This window comes from Symphalangus syndactylus, chromosome 8, assembly GCF_028878055.3.
Source record: "Symphalangus syndactylus isolate Jambi chromosome 8, NHGRI_mSymSyn1-v2.1_pri, whole genome shotgun sequence".
Classification (NCBI taxonomy): Eukaryota; Metazoa; Chordata; class Mammalia; order Primates; family Hylobatidae; genus Symphalangus; species Symphalangus syndactylus.
The window spans coordinates 53,789,366-53,810,994 of record NC_072430.2 but is presented as its reverse complement, the minus strand read 5'-3'; the positions used below and the strand labels follow the sequence as shown (position 1 = coordinate 53,810,994).

The 21,629-nt window shown below is 40.0% G+C and overlaps 1 protein-coding gene across 3 annotated transcripts in view; it reads right to left on the bottom strand.

Annotated features, from left to right (window-relative positions):
* Positions 1-21,629, bottom strand: part of PPP2R5E (protein phosphatase 2 regulatory subunit B'epsilon) — a 184,550-nt gene that overhangs the window by 27,565 nt on the left and 135,356 nt on the right. The window lies entirely within an intron of this gene.

Here is a 21,629-nt window from a genome sequence, read left to right as displayed (position 1 = left end):
TCTTTCTATGTGCCAGCGATGGTCCTCATCACTGGACATACACATTGTTGAACAATTCTGGAGCCCATCAGGGGAGGTAATGGGCAAGTTAATACATTTCCACAGGAAAACATTCTATCTAGGAAAGAAAGGCACGTGGCCCCAACTAGCAAAAAAAAAGGCCTCATATAGACTCAGTGTCTCTTTATCTCTAACATGTTCCAAATGACATAAGACCTCTAATCCACCTACCCAATCCACCCATCCACCCATTCCCATTCCAAGGTTAATAGAAATAATTAACCTTGTAAGTTTTATTTTTTAAATTTCGTTTCTACTTTTAAGTGTTTCAAAAGGCTTTAATGAATAACTTGTAACCAACAGAAGAGAAGGTTTGAGGGTGTGTAATATTAGCAAAACTTGAATCAACTTTCCTTGTATACTGTTAATCTTGAGTTTAATGAATACACAATAATTAAGCAAGAAATGTTTGATGTTTTCATTAGGCTCTCAAACAAAATGCATTGCCGAGTGCTTAACTTTAGATATTTACAAAGCCACAAATATTAAATGTATCATGTTCTATGAGAAAGAAAGATGAATTGCAGTATTAAACTTTTTTTTTTTTTTTTTTTTTTGAGATGGAGTCTCGCTCTGTCGCCCAGGCCGGAGTGCAGTGGCGCAATCTCGGCTCACTGCAAGCTCCGCCTCCCAGGTTCACGCCATTCTCCTGCCTCAGCCTCTCCGAGTAGCTGGGACTACAGGCGCCCGCCACCACGCCCGGCTAATTTTTTGTATTTTTTAGTAGAGACGGGGTTTCACCGTGGTCTCAGTATTAAACGATTTTGATGATTTTATGATGTATGAGAGAGAAATATAATAGTGCACAGGCCAAAACAAGGTGGGGTAGGATGAGCTCTGATGAGCTCTGATTTCCAAAACAAAATAATATGAGTGTGCTTAGTCATATCTCTAGTCCCAATCACTCCCACACAAAAAAGAAATATAATCCCACACCTGTAAATGCCGAAGTGGACTGTGCCATCCCTAATATAACAGGCAGCTTGGAGTCAAAGAAAAGAAGTTAAGAAGCTGGAGCGTTTCCAAGGTGATTACAGAGCAAAGACAGACCTGTCAACATACTAACTCCAGGTTTACAAAAACCAGCCTTCTTGAAGCTCACAAGTAGGGTTAAACTACATAGTGATTTAGCCAAATAACCTTTCTTTGAACTTCATAAATCTACAATGAAATGAGAAGAGTGAAATGAAAAAGGGCTGTAAGGGTCTTCCAGCTAGACAGGGGGATTGAACCTCTCTCCTCTTGAATCCTCCCTAAAATGACAGTGAAAGAATAAGAATAGAAGAAAGCCTTGGCATAAAGAGGACTGGAGAGAAAATTTAGACTTATTTGTAGACTTCTCAAAGATGGAAGTGGATGACAAGAGATAACTATCTTAGGTTTCCTCTTTCTCCAGTCTGCTAAGTGTTTTTCCATTCTGCAAGCAGGGAAGAAAGCCAGCAAGAAGCAGGCCAGTTCACACCACAGAACCCTTAAAAGGCTTAAAAACTAAAGGCACCAGATATATTTGATGGTAAGGGTGTGAGAAATAGCTAAAAACAGGAGGACTGGTTGAAAGTCTGTAGAAGACCCCCCAGATCCCCATCCCATGTAGTGTACTGACGATTTACAATGTAAGTCTGGAGAGAATGAGTAAATATCTAGTCTTGGAGACATCGTACACATTAAGTAAAGTGCTTATTGGAAATAATGGGATGAAATAAAACTCTGCATACCTAAAAGTGACATATTTGCCAGCTTTCTTCCCTGACCAGGCTCCCAATTCTGTATAAGTCAGAAGATCAGAAAGTCCCTTTTGGAAGAAACTGACAGCCTCAAGAGGAAAGACCTACAGATATGCTAACAGCTGAGGGTTTCCTAATGAAATGGCAAGGTCCCTGACCAGTTATCCCATTCAAAGTCACCAGTTGCCAAGTGTCACCATGCAAATATAAACACACACATGCACACGGTAACATACACAGGTTCTAAGCAACTTTTCAGTAGACTAACATGTAATTATGACTAGGAAGTCAAAGATCACCAGATATTTTAAAATAAAAGACCACAACAAACAATTATAAAGAATTCAGAGGAAACAGGCACAATGCTAGGAGTACCAAAAAAAAGGTACTCCTTTTTGCAAAAAGGAAACTATAACATCCTCAAAGATAAACAAATATGCTGGATCCTCGAAATAAAACAGAGTGCTATTATTCAGGTGGATATTCAGGAAATTTTTTAAAAGCTTTTAGGTGGAGCCAAGATGGCCGAATAGGAACAGCTCCGGTCTCCAGCTCCCAGCCCCAGCGACACAGAAGACGGGTGATTTCTGCATTTCTGCTTGAGGTACCGGTTTCATCTCACTAGGGAGTGCCTAACAGTGGGTTCAGGACAGCCGGTGAAGCGCACTGTGCGCGAGCCGAAGCAGGGCGAGGCATTGCCTCACTCGGGAGGTGCAAGGGGTCAGGGAGTTCCCTTTCCTAGTCAAAGAAAGGGGAAACAGACGGCACCTGGAATATCGGGTCAGTCCCGTCCTAATACTGCGCTTTTCCAACGGGCCTGGAAAACGGAACACTAGGAGATTGTGTCCCGCACCTGGCTCGGAGGGTCCTATGCCCACAGAGTCTTGCTGATTGCTAGCACAGCAGTCTGAGATCACGCTGCAAGGCGGCAGCGAGGCTGGGGGAGGGGCGCCCGCCATTGCCCAGGCTTGCTTAGGTAAACAAAGCAACCAGGAAGCTCGAACTGGGTGGAGCCCACCACAGCTCAAGGAGGCCCGCCTGCCTCTGTAGGCTCCACCTCTGGGGGCAGGGCACAGACAACCAAAAACTCAGCGAGAACCTCCACAGCCTTAAATATCCCTGTCTGACTGACAGCTTTGAAGAGAGTAGTGGTTCTCCCAGCACGCAGCTGGAGATCTGAGAACGGACAGACTGCCTCCTAAAGTGGGTCCCTCACCCCTGAGCAGCCTAACTGGGAGGCACCCCCCCAGTGGGACAGACTGACACCTCATTCAACCGGGTACTCCTCTGAGACAAAACTTTCAGGGGAACTATCAGACAGCTGAATTTGTGGTCTCACGAAAATCCGCTGTTCTGCAGCCACCGCTGCTGACACCCAGCCAAACAGGGTCTGGAGTGGACCTCTAGTAAACTCCAACAGACCTGCAGCTGAGGGTCTTGTCTGGTAGAAGGAAAATTAACAAACAGAAAGGACATCCACACCAAAAACCCATCTGTACATCACCATCATCGAAGACAAAAAGTAGACAAAACCACAAAGATGGGGAAAAAACAGACCAAAAAAACTGGAAACTCTAAAAAACAGAGCACCTCTCCTCCTCCAAAGGAACGCAGTTCCTCACCAGCAACGGAACAAAGCTGGATGGAGGATGACTTTGATGAGTTGAGAGAAGAAGGCTTCAGACGATCAAACTACTCTGAGCTACGAGAGGAAATTCAAAACAATAGCAAAGAAGTTAAAAACTTTGAAAAAAAATTAGAAGAATGGATAACTAGAATAACCAATGGAGAGAAGGGCTTCAAGGAGATGATGGAGCTGAAAGCCAAGTTTCGAGAACTACGCGAAGAATGCAGAAGCCTCAGTAGCAGATGCGATCAACTGGAAGAAAGGGTATCGCTGATTGAAGATGAAATGAATGAAATGAAGAGAGAAGGGAAGTTTAGAGAAAAAAGAATAAAAAGAAATGAACAAAGCCTCCAAGAAATTTGGGACTATGTGAAAAGACCAAACCTACGTCTGATTGGTGTACCTGAAAATGATGGGGAGAATGGAACCAAGTTGGAAAACACTCTGCAAGATATTATCCAGGAGAACTTCCCAAATCTAGCAAGGCAGGCCAGCATTTAGATTCAGGAAATACAGAGAACGCCACAAAGATACTCCTCGAGAAGGGCAACTCCAAGACACATAATTGTCAGATTCACCAAAGTGGAAATGAAGGAAAAAATGTTAAGGGCAGCCAGAGAGAAAGGTCGGGTTACCCACAAAGGGAAGCCCATCAGACTAACAGCTGATCTCTCAGCAGAAACTCTACAAGCCAGAAGAGAGTGGGGGCCGATATTCAACATTCTTAAAGAAAAGAATTTTCAACCCAGAATTTCCTATCCCGCCAAACTAAGCTTCATAAGTGAAGGAGAAATAAAATACTTTACAGACAAGCAAACGCTGAGTGATTTTGTCACCACCAGGCCGGCCCTAAAAGAGCTCCTGAAGGAAGCACTAAACATGGAAAGGAACAACCGGTACCAGCCACTGCAAAAACATGCCAAATTGTAAAGACCATCGAGGCTAGGAAGAAACTATAGCAACTAACGAGCAAAATAACCAACTAACATCATAATGACAGGATCAGATTCACACATAACAATATTCACGTTAAATGTAAATGGGCTAAATGCTCCAATCAAAAGACACAGACTGGCAAACTGGATAAGGAGTCAGGACCCATCAGTGTGCTGTATTCAGGAAACCCATCTCACGTGCAGAGACACACATAGACTCAAAATAAAGGGATGGAGGAAGATCTATCAAGCAACTGGAAAACAAAAAAAGGCAGGGGTTGCAATCCTAGTCTCTGATAAAATAGACTTTAAACCAACAAAGATCAAAAGAGACAAAGAAGGCCATTACATAATGGTAAAGGGATCAACTCAACAAGAAGAGCTAACTATCCTAAATATATATGCACCCAACACAGGAGCACCCAGATTCATAAAGCAAGTCCTCAGTGACCTACAAAGGGACTTAAACTCCCACACAATAATAATGGGAGATTTTAACACCCCACTGTCAGCATTAGACAGATCAACGAGACAGAAAGTTAACAAGGATATCCAGGAATTGAACTCAGCTCTACATAAAGTGGACCTAATAGACATCTACAGAACTCTCCACCCCAAATCAACAGAATATACATTTTTTTCAGCACCACACCACACCTATTCCAAAATTGACCACATAGTTGGAAGTAAAGCTCTTCTCAGCAAATGTAAAAGAACAGAGATTATAACAAACTGTCTCTCAGACCACAGTGCAATCAAACTAGAACTCAGGATTAAGAAACTCAGTCAAAACCGCTCAACTACATGGAAACTGAACAACCTGCTCCTGAATGACTATTGGGTACATAATGAAATGAAGGCAGAAATAAAGATGTTCTTTGAAACCAACGAGAACAAAGACACAACATACCAGAATCTCTGGGACACGTTCAAAGCAGTGTGTAGAGGGAAATTTATAGCACTAAATGCCCACAAGAGAAAGCAGGAAAGATCCAAAATTGACACCCTAACATCACAATTAAAAGAACTAGAAAAGCAAGAGCAAACACATTCAAAAGCTAGCAGAAGGCTAGAAATAACTAAAATCAGAGCAGAACTGAAGGAAATAGAGACACAAAAAACCCTTCAAAAAATTAATGAATCTAGGAGCTGGTTTTTTGAAAAGATCAACAAAATTGATGGACCGCTAGCAAGACTAATAAAGAAGAAAAGAGAGAAGAATCAAATAGATGCAATAAAAAACGAAAAAGGGGATATCACCACCGATCCCACAGAAATACAATCTACCATCAGAGAATACTACAAACACCTCTATGCAAATAAACTAGAAAATCTGGAAGAAATGGATAAATTCCTCGACAAATACACCCTCCCAAGACTAAACCAGGAAGAAGTTGAATCTCTGAATAGACCAATAACAGGTCCTGAAATTGTGGCAATAATCAATAGCTTACCAACCAAAAAGAGTCCAGGACCTGATGGATTCACAGCTGAATTCTACCAGAGGTACAAGGAGGAACTGGTACCATTCCTTCTGAAACTATTCCAATCGATAGAAAAAGAGGGAATCCTCCCTAACACATTTTACGAAGCCAGCATCGTCCTGATACCAAAACCTGGCAGAGACATAACCAAAAAAGAGAATTTCAGACCAATATCCTTGATGAACATTGATGCAAAAATCCTCAATAAAATACTGGCAAACCGAATCCAGCAGCACATCAAAAAGCTTATCCACCATGATCAAGTGGGCTTCATCCCTGGGATGCAAGGCTGGTTCAACATACGCAAATCAATAAATGTAATCCAGCATATAAACAGAACCAAAGACAAAAACCACATGATTATCTCAATAGATGCAGAAAAGGCCTTTGACAAAATTCAACAACCCTTCATGCTAAAAACTCTCAATAAATTAGGTATTGATGGGACGTATCTCAAAATAATAAGAGCTATCTACAACAAACCCACAGCCAATATCATACTGAATGGGCAAAAACTGGAAGCATTCCCTCTGAAAACTGGCACAAGACAGGGATGCCCTCTCTCACCGCTACTATTCAACATAGTGCTGGAAGTTCTGGCCAGAGCAATCAGGCAGGAGAAGGAAATAAAGGGTATTCAATTAGGAAAAGAGGAAGTCAAATTGTCCCTGTTTGCAGATGACATGATTGTATATCTAGAAAACCCCATTGTCTCAGCCCAAAATCTCCTTAAGCTGATTAGCAACTTCAGCAAAGTCTCAGGATACAAAATTAATGTACAAAAATCACAAGCATTCTTGTACACCAATAACAGACAAACAGAGAGCCAAATCATGAGTGAACTCCCATTCACAATTGCTTCAAAGAGAATAAAATACCTAGGAATCCAACTTACCAGGGATGTGAAGGACCTCTTCAAGGAGAACTACAAACCACTGCTCAATGAAATAAAAGAGGATACAAACAAATGGAAGAACATTCCATGCTCATGGGTTGGAAGAATCAATATCGTGAAAATGGCCATACTGCCCAAGGTAATTTATAGATTCAATGCCATCCCCATCAAGCTACCAATGACTTTCTTCACAGAATTGGAAAAAACTACTTTAAAGTTCATATGGAACCAAAATAGAGCCCGCATCGCCAAGTCAATCCTAAGCCAAAAGAACAAAGCTGGAGGCATCACGCTACCTGACTTTAAACTATACTACAAGGCTACAGTAACCAAAACAGCATGGTACTGGTACCACAACAGAGACATAGATCAATGGAACAGAACAGAGCCCTCAGAAATGATGCCACATAGCTACAACTATCTGATCTTTGACAAACCTGACAAAAACAAGAAATGGGGAAAGGATTCCCTATTTAATAAATGGTGCTGGGAAAACTGGCTAGCCATATGTAGAAAGCTGCAACTGGATCCCTTCCTTACACCTTATACAAAAATTAATTCAAGATGGATTAAAGACTTATATGTTAGACCTAAAACCATTAAAATCCTACAAGAAAACCTAGGCAATACCATTCAGGACATAGGCGTGGGCAAGGACTTCATGTCTAAAACACCAAAAGCAATGGCAACAAAAGCCAAAATCGACAAATGGGATCTCATTAAACTAAAGAGCTTCTGCACAGCAAAAGAAACTATCATCAGAGTGAACAGGCAACCTACACAATGGGAGAAAATTTTTGCAACCTACTCATCTGACAAAGGGCTAATATCCAGAATCTACAATGAACTCAAACAAATTTACAAGAAAAAAACAAACAACCCCATCAAAAAGTGGGCAGAGGACATGAACAGACACTTCTCAAAAGAAGACATTTATGCAGCCAAAAAACACATGAAGAAATGCTCCTCATCACTGGCCATCAGAGAAATGCAAATCAAAACCACAGTGAGATACCATCTCACACCAGTTAGAATGGCCATCATTAAAAAATCAGGAAACAACAGGTGCTGGAGAGGATGTGGAGAAATAGGAACACTTTTACACTGTTGGTGGGACTGTAAACTAGTTCAACCATTGTGGAAGTCAGTGTGGCGATTCCTCAGGGATCTCGAACTAGAAATACCATTTGACCCAGCCATCCCATTACTGGGTATATACCCAAAGGACTATAAATCATGCTGCTATAAAGACACATGCACACGTATGTTTATTGCGGCACTATTCACAATAGCAAAGAGTTGGAACCAACCCAAATGTCCAACAACGATAGACTGGATTAAGAAAATGTGGCACATATACACCATGGAATATTATGCAGCCATAAAAAATGATGAGTTCGTGTCCTTTGTAGGGACATGGATGAAACTGGAAAACATCATTCTCAGTAAACTATCACAAGGACAAAAAACCAAACACCGCATGTTCTCACTCATAGGTGGGAATTGAACAATGAGAACTCATGGACACAGGAAGGGGAACATCACGCTCCGGGGACTGTTGTGGGGTGGGGGGAGGGGGGAGGGACAGCATCAGGAGATACACCTAATGCTAAATGACGAATTAATGGGTGCAGGAAATCAACATGGCACATGGATACATATGTAACAAACCTGCACATTGTGCACATGTACCCTAAAACCCTAAAGTATAATAAAAAAAAAAAAAAAAAAAAACTTGGGCAAGTTATTTAAATTCTAATAATTATCTGAGTTTTAGTATCCTTCTCTATAAATTGGAGATAAAAATATAAATTCGGTGGGATTGTTGTAAGAACTAACAATTCTGTATTTAAAGTGTCTGACACTTCAAAATCATTTTGCCAATAAATGGCAGAATCAGGATTTGACAGGTTCTGTCCGTTTAACACTGCCAAGTAGCGTGTGTGTGTGTGTATGTTTGTGTGTGTGTGTAGACAGAGAAAGAAACAAAGAGGTAGATTCTAAATTGTTAAACTTTGTTACATCTAGAGAGTACAATTGGGCTTAGTGGTAGTTAGATAAGGAAGAACGTGATAAGTGAGTTTAAAAAAAAGCAAGCAAGAAATGTTTCACTTATTACAATTGTATAATATTTAGGTTCTTATAGCAACCATTATCACTTTTGTAATAAAAATTCAGGCCGGGCACGGGGGCTCACGCCTGTAATCCCAGCACTTTGGGAGGCCGTGGGGGGCGGATCACGAGGTCAGGAGATCGAGACCATCCTGGCTAACACGGTGAAACCTCGTCTCTAATAAAAATACAAAAAAATTAGCCGGGCATGGTGGCGGGCGCCTGTAGTCCCAGCTACTCGGAGAGGCTGAGGCAGGAGAATGGCGTGAACCTGGGAGGCGGAGCTTGCACTGAGCCGAGATCGCGCCACTGCACTCCAGCCTGGGAGACAGAGCAAGACTCCGTCTCAAAAAAAAAAAAAAAAAAAATTCAAATGTGGAAAAACAAAGAATAAAAAATAAAGTGTCTGACACTTAAGATTCTTTAAAATTGTTATTACTGTTTTCTAATAAAGGTCATAAGCTCATTAAAACAAAAAAAAAAAAAAAAAAAAAAAAAAAGCTTTTAGAGTTCAACATATAACAAAAATTTTAGCAGAAACACTAGAACATTAAAATGAGCAAATCTACCCCTGAATGTATAACCAAAACACAGAGATAATATATAGAAGAAGATTTTAAAAACCAGAAGATCCAATACATAATAGCAATCCAGAAAGACATGGAGACAGAAAAACAGAAAATGAAGAGAAGGAAATTATCTGAGGAATAATTCAATTCAATTTCCAGGAAAAAAAAAGTCATGAATGTCAATATAGATATGGTCCATTAAGTGTTCTGCACAATAAATGAACAAAGACCCACACCAAAGCACATCACTTTCTGGATGTGGAGACAAAGAGAAGATCTCAAAGAAGATACAAAGAAGACAGGTCATTATAAAGGATAAGGCATTCAGCTGGTGCAGGCCTTCTTAGTATCAATACTGGAAGCTGGAAAACAATGGATCAATTCCTTAAAACATCTGGGAAAGTTCCAAATTTACACTTAGCCAAAATGTCAATAAAGTATGTAGGCAGGCAGGGCACAGTGGCTCACGCCTGTAATCCAGCACTTTGGAAGACGAAGGCGGGCTGATCACTTGAGGTCAGAAATTTGAGACCAACATGGGCTAACATGGTGAAACCCTGTCTCTACTAAAAATACAAAAATTAGCCTGGCGTGGTGGCATGCGCTGTAATCCCAGCAGCTGGAAGTTGCAGTGAGCCAAGATCGTGCCACTACACTCCAGCCTGGACGACAAAGCGAGAGTCTGTCTCAAAAAAAAAAAAAAAAAAATGTAGGCAGAATAAAGACGTTTTCAGACAAGTGATCTCAGAACATTTACATCCCATTCATGCTTTCTTAGGAAGAATCTAGAAGATATGCTCCACCAAAGAAGAAGTTAAACAAGCAAAGACACAGTCTAGAAGGGCAGCAAAGGGAAGTGCTGGGATGACCGTGTGGATGGCCAAGAGTGACAATTAGAGCAGGATGACCAGGGCTCCAGGAAGAAGGTCTCCAAGGAAAAAAAAAAAAAAAAAAAAAAAGGAACTGATAGACCAGTTGATATGTGGGCCATACTGAGAAGGGCTGTATGGTTACTCTCAGAGAATTAAAGCATACGCTAGTGATGAATACACAGGAAAGCAAGTAAAAAAATAAGGCACCTATTTTCCAGGGTTAAAAAAAAGAAAAAAAAAAAAAAGCTCTACAAGAAAAGAAATGTAATTATGTCCCTTGGAATGAACAACATGTATACAATAGTACTCATCTATCATCTGATTCATTCAAATTTTGTGATATAACACTGGATGTAGAGAGGGAGTTATAGTGGGAGATACATAATGGCTTACAGTAGGAAGTCAATAGACATAAATAAAATCTAAAATCACAAGTTAAAAAATAGCAGTATAAGCATGCTGTTTAGAAATATGGAAATAAATATATAGAAACAACTCGAAGACTTAAGTGTGGTTACTTCCAGGAAATAGGACTCTGATTTGGAGAAAGATGAGGCAAGAGACTGCTATTTTTCATTAAAAACCATATAAACATATTTGAATTTTAAAAGTAGCCATTATCAAAACTATTTTTAAAAGTCATTAAAAGCAAAAGATTTCGAGCAAAACAACCCAGTTGCTCTCTGCTATAATAATTACCCTGCCCTATTCTATGTACAGTAAGATTTTAGAGAACATCAGAAATCTTCAAATAGATAACCAATAAAATTGGTATTCTAAACATTTTCATCCAGAGTGCCACAGAGCACTAAAATCAGATGTCCACATTTCTGGCTTTGTTTGCAACTTTCTCCTACTACCTGAAAACTATCTTCCTCATACTTTCACCTTGGCCAAATACAGAGAAAACAACCCAGAACAAAGAAACCAGAGCCAAAGGTAGTCTGACTCCAGTGAATCAGAATGACTCAAGGGATGCACTGTATGAAATGAAGCAACCGATGGGGCAAATACTGAGAAAGGACAATGGGGACAAGGCATCAAAAGGTTGCAATCACAAGCTTCTGGCAATTCTGACTCCAAGACTCCTATGGAAATTCAATACAAAACTTTCGAAAGTGTAAGGCGTACAAATATGAACAACTCCACCAAGTCACACGCTTTTATTTTCCTCCATTTAATTTCAGGCATTCTGTCCACAAACCAAAGAAGTCCATTTTTTTCCCCTTGAGCATTCTATCTATTTCAAGACAACCTTGTGATTTAAATTTTTAAGACAACCAATTTGGTCAGCAATTCAAGAAAGAGCTATTGTGCTAAATAATGATGCACTTAGTGGGAAGCAGGCAGGGACTAGCTACATAATTTGTGGGGCCTAGTGCAAAATGAACATGCTGTAGTCTCTTGCTCAAAAAGTATTAAGAGTTTCAAGACAGCAAGAGCAGAGCACTAAACCAAGCACAGGGCCCTTCTAAGCACAGGGCCCAGTGCAACTGCACAAATTATACAACCAGGAAGCTGGCTCTGAAGGCAAGAGTCAGAGCAATAAAGCCCTTTTTACAAGATTTCTGAGTTACACACTGGACAGGGCAGGATGAGGTGATCTGCTGTTAATTGGTAATTGGTAATGGCTATCTCATAAAATTCCAGGTAGAAATAAATGCTCCCAACTCTTATTTGCTATAGGCTGTGAGAGGGAAATGTAAACATTTTGACATATTCAAGGAACTCATTTGGAAAATAGTTCTTTGTATTGGAGCTGAGATTCAAGGCCTCGTGGAATTTATTTCAGTTTAGAACTAAAATTTTTTTAACAGGTTGGTTTTTGTCATGTCCAATTTGTCTTGAGTTTTTAAAAACACAATAACAAAAGGTCACTTTTAAGGACAGGCTGAATGATTTGCATGATTTGCATAATTTACATGATAATTACAGTACCGTTCAGCTAAATATAACAGCAAATGTGAAGTACAAATTACTAAATAGCAATCTCCAGCAGTACATATGTTTACGGGGATACTTGAATAGTATGTCTCTTAGCAACCACTGACTGTTTTTCAGATTTGCAGAGTGGTTGAAAGCAATCTTTAGAAATATGTTGCTAAACTCTTGCCACAATAATCCACCCAATGAAATAATCCAAGGTTTGGCAATTCATTTGGGTCTAAAGAAGGGGTTGGGGGATCATAAAGAAACCATTTTCCCAACCATCCCAATACAGATGAAAATTATCTTTATTGAGAATAGACAAAACTGTTCCATAAAGCCTAGGCAAGTCTACATACTCATAGCTCTAGAAGGCAGTTAACCAAGTCTAAAATCAACATTACCACAGACAAAAGTGCACTATGCAATGAATTGACTATCTTTGATAAATCTCTAACAGCTTTCTTGTGCAAACACTTAAGTGAGTATACAAAAAATGCTACAGGTTATGTAAATCTAGATTTAATAAAAATCACAATGAAATTGAAGTGAGCCAGTCATACTATTCTAGAATAAAAAACAGTAAAGCCCTTCAAACGAAAACATTCAAATCCCTTGAATGAAAAACGACAGACTGTTGGCTGCGCGCGGTGGCTCACGCCTGTAATCCCAGCACTTTGGGAGGCCGAGGCGGACAGATCACGAGGTCAGGAGTTCAAGACCAGCCTGCCCAACATGGTGAAACCTCATCTCTACTAAAAATACAAAAAATTAGCCAGGCATACTGGTGCATGCTTGTAATCCCACCTATTCAGGAGACTGAGACAGAAGAATCACTTGAACCCGGGAGGCTGAGGTTGCAGTGAGCCGAGCTCGAGCCACTGCAATCCAGCCTGGGTGACAGAGCTAGACTTCATCTTAAAAAAAAAAAAAAAAAAAAAAAAATGAAAAACAGACTGTTTTGTCTGGCTCTACCAAAATATGGCTTTCCAGCTTCTCTTGAAAAACCAAAAGATCTAGCAATACCTGGCTCACTTACCTAGAGACCAACCGTTACTGAGAGTGGATTGGCAGCAGGATCCAAGCTCTCTAAACCACCAGTTTCCATCACTCCTTTGGTCATACCCACACTACTTCATTATGTACCATTTGTCTGTCCTCTGTAAAGATTCAAATGGGCTATCCCTGGTTTTCACACATTATAAATTATATGTTCCTGGCACTAATAAACATTTATGTCCAACACTGATTGGAGGAAATCAGTTGGCAAAGTGGAACTGAAGAGAATCCAGAGACACAGGAAACCCATGTAACATCTTAAGAGAACCCAACAGCCTGTGAAGAACCATGTACGTAGAGTCAAATGGATACCAATGATTTTTAGAATAAGAGTTGGATTTCAAATAATTCATAACATGCTAGGTAAGACATGACAGGCTAACACTATCTGATTTCATGGACTGAAGCTATTAAAGAAAACACAGCTTAAGAAAGTTCTTAAAACAAGAATCCTAATAAAAATATTAGTGACAGCACCAGCATAACGTTTACTGAATACGAACCATCTGTTGGGAATACTTCTGAGAGTTTGTATAGGTATTTAGTTGTTAAATCTCCACAACAACCTTACAATGTGATTATATTATGATATTTTGCGTCTACTTTCTAGATGAGGAAACTGAGGCACAGAGTAGTTATGTCACTTGTCCAAGGTCAAATACAAAAAAATGGCAGAGCCCGAATTCAAATCAGTCTGTACACTTAACCACCAATCTATACTGCTTCCTGATGAGGAAGAAAAACTCAAGGTATTGAAAAAGGCACTTTTGAGGCAACGCAGGAAGCTTTCTTTTGAGCTTTAGATTTTAAAAGGGCAGATACAAATGCTGAAAGGAAGGAAGCAATGAATACTGGGCATAAAAGAATAGTGCTATCCTACAAAAATAGTCTTAGGAAGGCTAATGCACAAAATCAGCTGAGGTTTATGAAAAATGCAAGGCAATAAAATGAGAATGCACTTGCAGATGAAATTTTTTATTATTCTTATTGATTATAACATATATGCTCTTTTTTAATATAAAAAAATAGATATCTAAAAAATAGGAAGTGAAGATCATCACACATAATCACCCCCTTCCAGCCAATTAACAACAATTTGGTAGAACACCTTTCAAAATTGTTAATGCATATTGCTATAGTCTGAATGTGTCCCCCAAAATTCATGTGATAGAAATTTAACCCCCAATGAAACAGTGTTGGGAGGTAAGGCCTTTTGGCAGGTGTTGAGGTCATAAGGAATCTGCCCTCATAAATAGATTAATGCCACTATAAAAGGGGATTTGGGACATGGGTTCACTCTCTCTCATCCTTCTGCCTTCCACCATGTGAGGGCACACCCAGTAAGATGGCACTCGTTAGATGCCAGCACCTCGATCTTGGACTTCCCAGCCTCCAGAACTGTAAGAAATAAACTTCTGTTCCTTATAAATTACCCAGTCTGAGGCATTTTGTTAAAGCAGCACAAAAGAACTAAGACAAAAATACTAACATTATTTTTCCCTAAAATAACAGACACAGGCTCAAAAATTATACTGTTCTATAACAATGCATGTTTCACTTAAAAATAGATCATGAGTAGGTCTATCACATTCTTTTTACAAACTGATGAATATTTCACTATATGAATGTCCACAGTTCAATTATCTCCTACTAAGGAACTTTGAAGTTATTTTCCAATTTTCTAATAATTATTAGCAATGGTGCATTCAATACCTTTGTATATATATGTTTTGTACATATCTGATTATTTCTCATGGAATTGTTGGGTCTAAATTTAAGTTGATAGAATACTATCGGTTCTCTCTTCAGGACAATTATGCCAATTTAATGTATATGTGTATATAGCCATCTATTCATATATTTATTCATTCATTTATTTGGTACGTCTTCTTATAGGTTTTATGGCACATCAGCAGGGTCATCTCCACCTAAGGCGCTATTATGTTCCACTCTCCTGTTCCAACGCCATACTGTTTTAATTAACTTACCTTTTCCTTTGTAGTATATTATTTAATAAGTACCATATCATTAGTCATCTTTTTCAAAAATTTATTTCATAACTAAACGTTTCAAGTTTTTAAAAAACTCTAATTTTAATTAGAACTGCACTAATGTATAAATAATTTGGAGATTATATAGACATCTTTCTGATGGTGAGTCTTCCCATCTAGCAATATGCTACATTTCTGCATTTATTCAAGCCTTCTTCAAGTTTCATATACATTTTAAAAATTCTATTTCAAAAAATGAAGATTTTAAAATTAATATTGGAAGCCAGGCACAGTGACTCATGCTGTATTGCCAGCACTTTGGGAGGCCAAGGTGGGCAGATCACTTGAGTCCAGGAGTTCAAGAGCAGCCTGGCCAACATGGTGAAACCACGTCTCTACCAAAAATACAAAAATTAGGGCCGGGCGTGGTGGCTCATGCCTATAATCCCAGCACTTTGGGAGGCCGAGGCAGGTGGATCACCTGAGGTCGGGAGTTTGAGACCAGCCTGACCAACATGGAGAAACCCCGTTACTACTAAAAATACAAAAAATTAGCCAGCCGTAGTGGCGAGTGCCTGTAATCCCAGCTACTCAGAAGGCTGAGGCAGGAGAATTGCTTGAACCCAGGAGGCAGAGGTTGCAGTGAGCTGAGACTGCACCACTGCACTCCAACCTGGGTGACAGAGCAAGACTCCGTCTCAAAAAAAAAAAAAAAATAGCTGAGTTTGGTGGTGCACGTCTGTAATCCCAGCTACTCAGGTGGCTGAGGCACGAGAATCACTTGAACCCGGGAGGTGGAGGTTGCGGTGAGCTGAAATCGCACCTCTGCACTCCAGCCTGGACAACAGAGCAAGACTCTGTCTCAAAAATAAATAAATAAATAAATAAAAATAAAATTATTCGAATCAAGAAAAATAATACATTCTATCAATGCGGGCAGATAACATACGAGGGGGTTGTGAAAAGATGAATTAATATTCAATGAACAACTACTATGCCCCATAGGTGATACCAGTAGACATTTTTACAAGTCATCTCATCTTATAACAAGCCTACTTGCTGTGACTTGTTGTGATAGGTGACTCTTAATGTCATTTTATAGAAAACGACACTGAGGCTCAGAGTGGTCAATAATCTGCCCGAGGTTTTCAGTCACCTGTTTAAGATTGAAGGCAGGGATCCTGTCTTTGTATCCACACTGCCAAGTGAACTAAGCAGATTTGACAACTGTCGATTTTGAGGTGTCTCCTATTTTACTTAACGGTATCTCATTTATCCTGTTATCTCATGTCATGAATGAGGAAATTCAGGCTTGGACAACAGGTATACAAACTTGCTGAAAGTCATACTGCAAGCAGGCAGAGAAGCCAGAGTTTGTATGCAGTTTCTTCTGACCCCAAAGCTCACATTCTCAGCTCCTAAAATATACTTACAATATATTGGGAAGTCAAGATTCAAACCCAAAGCTTCCTAACTTTCCACTACATCATAGCAAAATAGCTCAATTCCTATTTTGCTTTTGTATTCACTGACAGAGGAACGAGAGTCAGAAGACTGACTGCAAAGAACATATTCAGCTGCTACAGAAAATAAGTTGAAATCTCACGGATACAATAAATTCTGTCTAACTGAAGAAAGAAATTTTAAGCTGAGATTACCAAGATTCTTTTTTGAGATCACTGAAAACCTACAGAAAATAAAAATCTGCCCAAAGAAAAGAAACAGGGTAAATGTCATCCTGATTTGTCAAAAGGAAAAGGATGTAGGTTTCCATGTCGTAAGAGAAACACACTAGGAACAGGTGGCACCATGGGAGACTATGGAGTTCAGAAAAATGCAAGGACAAGCAGGGGTGTGAAAAAGACCTGACTACAGAGTGCAGAGGTTAGAAGGACCTGTCAATTCAAGGACAGTTATGTCATGGTGGGAAAGAGGAGGAGGAATGAGTGAGATGGGGGATAATGGGGTAAAATATCAGCATCAATCCCTCAAGCCCCAAAGGCCCACCCACTCCCCAGCAGAACAAAACCGGCCAGGAAGGGATCTCAGAAGAACCAGTTAAAAAATTAAGGCCCCCTCTTAGAAGGTACTGGGAGCAAAGGTAAGTCATCAGCAGACTAAAGGGTAAGGAAAGGACAGGTGGCCAACTTACAGGTTACCAACATGAATGAGCAGGGTATTCTGGAAAATGGTAGCTAACAGGTGCCCAGGGCTTATTCCCAACATGGCAGTTAATGCACTGATTAGTCAGATGATTTCATTCAAGCTCTCGGTGGTGGTGCTGATTCTGCCAATACCCCTGCTTGCCACTTTCACAATTCATTCAGGAAATGGTGTGAAGGTCAAATTTATAACAGATCCAGCAGATGGAAAGTAAAGAAGGCAACAATTGGAAAAATGAGGAAGGGGCTGAAAACGTAAAGTATATAAATGAACTTCACCACTGACACTTTATTTCTTGTGTCTGGCAAAATTTTAGGACAGAAGAACAAACCCATGGTTTGCAAGCACTTAGGGCAGGATCATCAGTAAACAGCACTAGCTCTAGATGTTCACTAATACCACATGGCAGATAAATGGCATTCCTTTTTATGATAAAGTTACAAGGCCTACAGATGAGAGTAATGCTATAAACACAGAGTCCTGGCTTTTACCATAGCATCTAATAGTCTCTATGTTCTCCTTACAACCAAAATTAAGAAATGCAGGAAGGGGCCGGGCGCGGTGGCTCACATTTGTAATCCCAGCACTTTGGGAGGCCGAGGTGGGCGGATCACGAGGTCAGGAGATCGAGACCATGATGAAACCCCATCTCTACTAAAAATACAAAAAATTAGCCGGGCATGGTGGCGGGCGCCTGTAGTCCCAGCTACTCGGAGAGGCTGAGGCAGGAGAATGGCGTGAACCCGGGAGGCGGAGCTTGCAGTGAGCCGAAATTGCGCCACTGCACTCCAGCCTGGGCGACAGGGCGAGACTCCGTCTCAAAAAAAAAAAAAAAAAAAAAAAAAAAAAAGAAATGCAGGAAGGATGATAATATACTAGTAAATTTCTGGATCAAGGATAAAATTCAAAGATTACTGATTAATGATGAAGCTGTGTAATATAGGGAATTTCTAAAAGCTCCTATCTCAACCCTGGCTAGTTTAACAACTTTTTCTTTTTTTTTAATTATTTTTATTTTTATAGTTTTGGGAGTACAAGTGCAGTTGTGTTACATGGATATATTGCATTGATATAGTTTGGTTTTTGTTCCCTCCAAATCTCGTGTTGAAATGTGATTCCCAGTGTTGGAGGTGAGGCCTAGTGAGAGGTATCTGGATCATGGAGGTATGGAGGTGGGTCCCTCATGAATGGGTTGGTGCTATCCTTGAAGTAATGAGTGAGTTCTCACTCTATTAGTTACTGTGAGATCTGGTTGTTAAAAAAAAAAAAAAAAAAAAAAAGCTTGACGCCCCCTCTGTCTTGCTCCTCTCTCACCACATGACACACATGCTCCCCCTTGGCTTTCCACCATGATTATAAGCTTCCTGAGGCCCTCACCAGAAGCAGATGCTAGTGCCATGCTTCTTGTACAGTCTGAAGAACCATGAACCAAATACACCTCTTTTCTTCATAAATTACCCAGCCACAAGAATTCCTTTATAGCAACACAAAATGGACTACTAGATGCATGGCAGTGAAGTCTGGGCTTTTAGTGTACCCATATACAATAGTGTGCACTGTACCCAATAGGTAGTGTTTTATCCTAGTTAAACAATTTTAATCAATGACTTAGATGAGGCCAATAGCATATTTAGGTTACAGATGTCATAAAGATGGAAGACACAGTGAATAAGGTAGATATGAATAAGGGATAAATGATTCCACAGGAACATATGCCAAGTACCACACTTAGATAAAAAAGCAAACTGTGTAACAACCAACAATAAGTAAGCCAGGCATGGTGGTGCACACCTGTAGTTTCAGCTACTTGGAAGGCTGAGGTGGATCACTTGAGCCCAACCTAGACAACATAGCAAGACCCTGTTTGTTTAAAAAAGAGAAAAGAAGAGAAACATGCAGCAATATGCAGAAAGCTCAATTAGACGCCAGCTATAATCAGAAGCTTAACGTAAGTTGGCAATGTCATGCTACAGTAAGAAATGCTCATGGGACTTTTCCTTTAAGAAACCTAGAGTCACAACAAGGGAATGAAAAAGCCAACTCTAAGCCACACTGGGCTGATCAGGCTCAGGGCATTCTGTTCAGATATAGATGTCACATTAGAGGACAAATGGACACATCCAGGATACTGAAGGCTTCAAACCTAACAAATGAGAAAAGGTTGACAGAACCAAGAACTCGATCTGGAGGAGAAAATGCATACTGACAGATGGTAGGCTAGATCTAGAAGGCAAATGGGCTAGTTCACTCTGTACAAGATTTTAGTAACACCAGAAAACTTCACAGAAGAATCTGGATTTATATTTATCTTGGGGGTTGGCGAGGAGAAAAGTCTGGGGATAACTGAATGAAGAGGGGTAGCCAAAGCCCCATTTAATAGGAACCAGTCTACATCCTATTGTCTGACCCCTGGCTTTCAGACTTACTATGTGTGAGGCTATCAGCATTTGAATTGCAACCACTGTTATAGAGAAAAAGAGTCAAAGGGTGAACACAGAAGCTGTGTTCTAAGACCTGAAAGGTTATGTCTGGGCTACAGATATACTAAGAAATTATTCTGGGGAGAATAAGGACAAAGGGTACAAGGCATAGAGAGGTTCAGCATAAAAAAGAACTTCCTAACAAAAGTGGAACAAGCTGCCTGTGTGTATCGCTTTTCTTCACTGCAAAAGGGTCTCAAAGGAGACTAATTTGCTAAAGAACTAGAATACATAACCCAAAATGTCCTTTCCAAATCTGGGTTTCTCTGAGGTTTTCGTATTATAAGTTTCATTATCTTCAGTAATGTCTACCATGGACAGCACACTGGGCTGAGCCCTGGATGTTTTTGTGTAAGAAAAGCACTGGCTTCATAGTAAGACCATAGGATTTACTGATTCCATGTCAACTAAATACAGGCTTTAATAGAGAATTACTACCTGATCCTCTCAGGCACGTTAATTCACAAGAAATAGGAGAACCCTATTATTTCATTAGTCTTCACATGTGAGGGCTACTTCTCCCCTGAAGTCACTCCAAGTTACAGCAAGGGAATCACAAGAAGGCATCATGGCATGATGGACAGAAATCCAGAATAGGAAATGTTGAGCAAACTTGATAATCTTTCTAGACCTCAGTTTGTGCATTTATAAAATGGGGCGGGGGGTGAGGGAGGGCATAAAAATTTAGCCATGTCTACTTTACAAGACTGCTGTACAAATCAACTAACGCAGGCAAAGGTGCTCTGACAATCAGACAGCACTATATACGTGCAAGGCTTTCCAATACAAAATGTAGATCTTTATGTATCACTTACATTTTTTTGAAATAAATTATGCTTCCTTGGCATAACAATCCATACCAATTTACCTATTTACCCCGTGATCCACGTATCCATCTACTTACCTACCTTTCCATCTCTATTTCAGACCTCACTTTTCCAAACCCTCTCATGTTAAAGTGTGAGCCAGCATTCACCAGTGTGGTACCAAAGTACTCTAAATCAAGGATCAGCCCCATGTACCTAGGGGAATAGGGTGTACAGGTACTAATGATCCCCACAGGCAAGGCACCAAACCTCCTTTCAGCTCTGAGCTAACACCTGAACTTTGGGTTTAATTCCACTTAGCCTTACTTAGGATGTGGAGAGGCCTCCATGCCCCTCAGCTCTCTGGAAGCTTGCCTGCCCCTGTTGGATTGAACCCTATGAAACTGCTCTTTTGAGTGTTAAAAACAGTCAAAAAATTGGCTATGGTTCAACCTATATATCCTAAATTCCAAACGTATTAATTTAATTAAGGAGGGAAATGAGATCACAAAGGTTATCAGCCCCATCCCAGTAAGGCAGAGGAGATCAATTTCCTGCCAAATTAATGTTTTACTTTTTATTTTATTTTTAGAGACAGGGTCTTGCTCTGTTGCCCAGGCTAGATCAAATTAATGTTTTAAATTTGAAATTCTTCTTACTGGCTTACTAGGAGATAAACATTTATTCTTTCCTACATTAGATGCCCCATATGTCACTCAGAAAAAGAGCTACACCAGTTTGGCTCAAGCATCCATTTTTAGAGATGAATATATCAACAACAGGAGCAAGGAAGTGTTACCTAAAACTTCAGTGCCATGAAAGCGCCCAAGTTCCAGGTAAAAAGGAAGATCCATCATTATAACATGCACAATGAGGAGTCAGGAAAAAAGTGTTCTCAGAGATGTTCCAAATGGAGAGATGAGAGT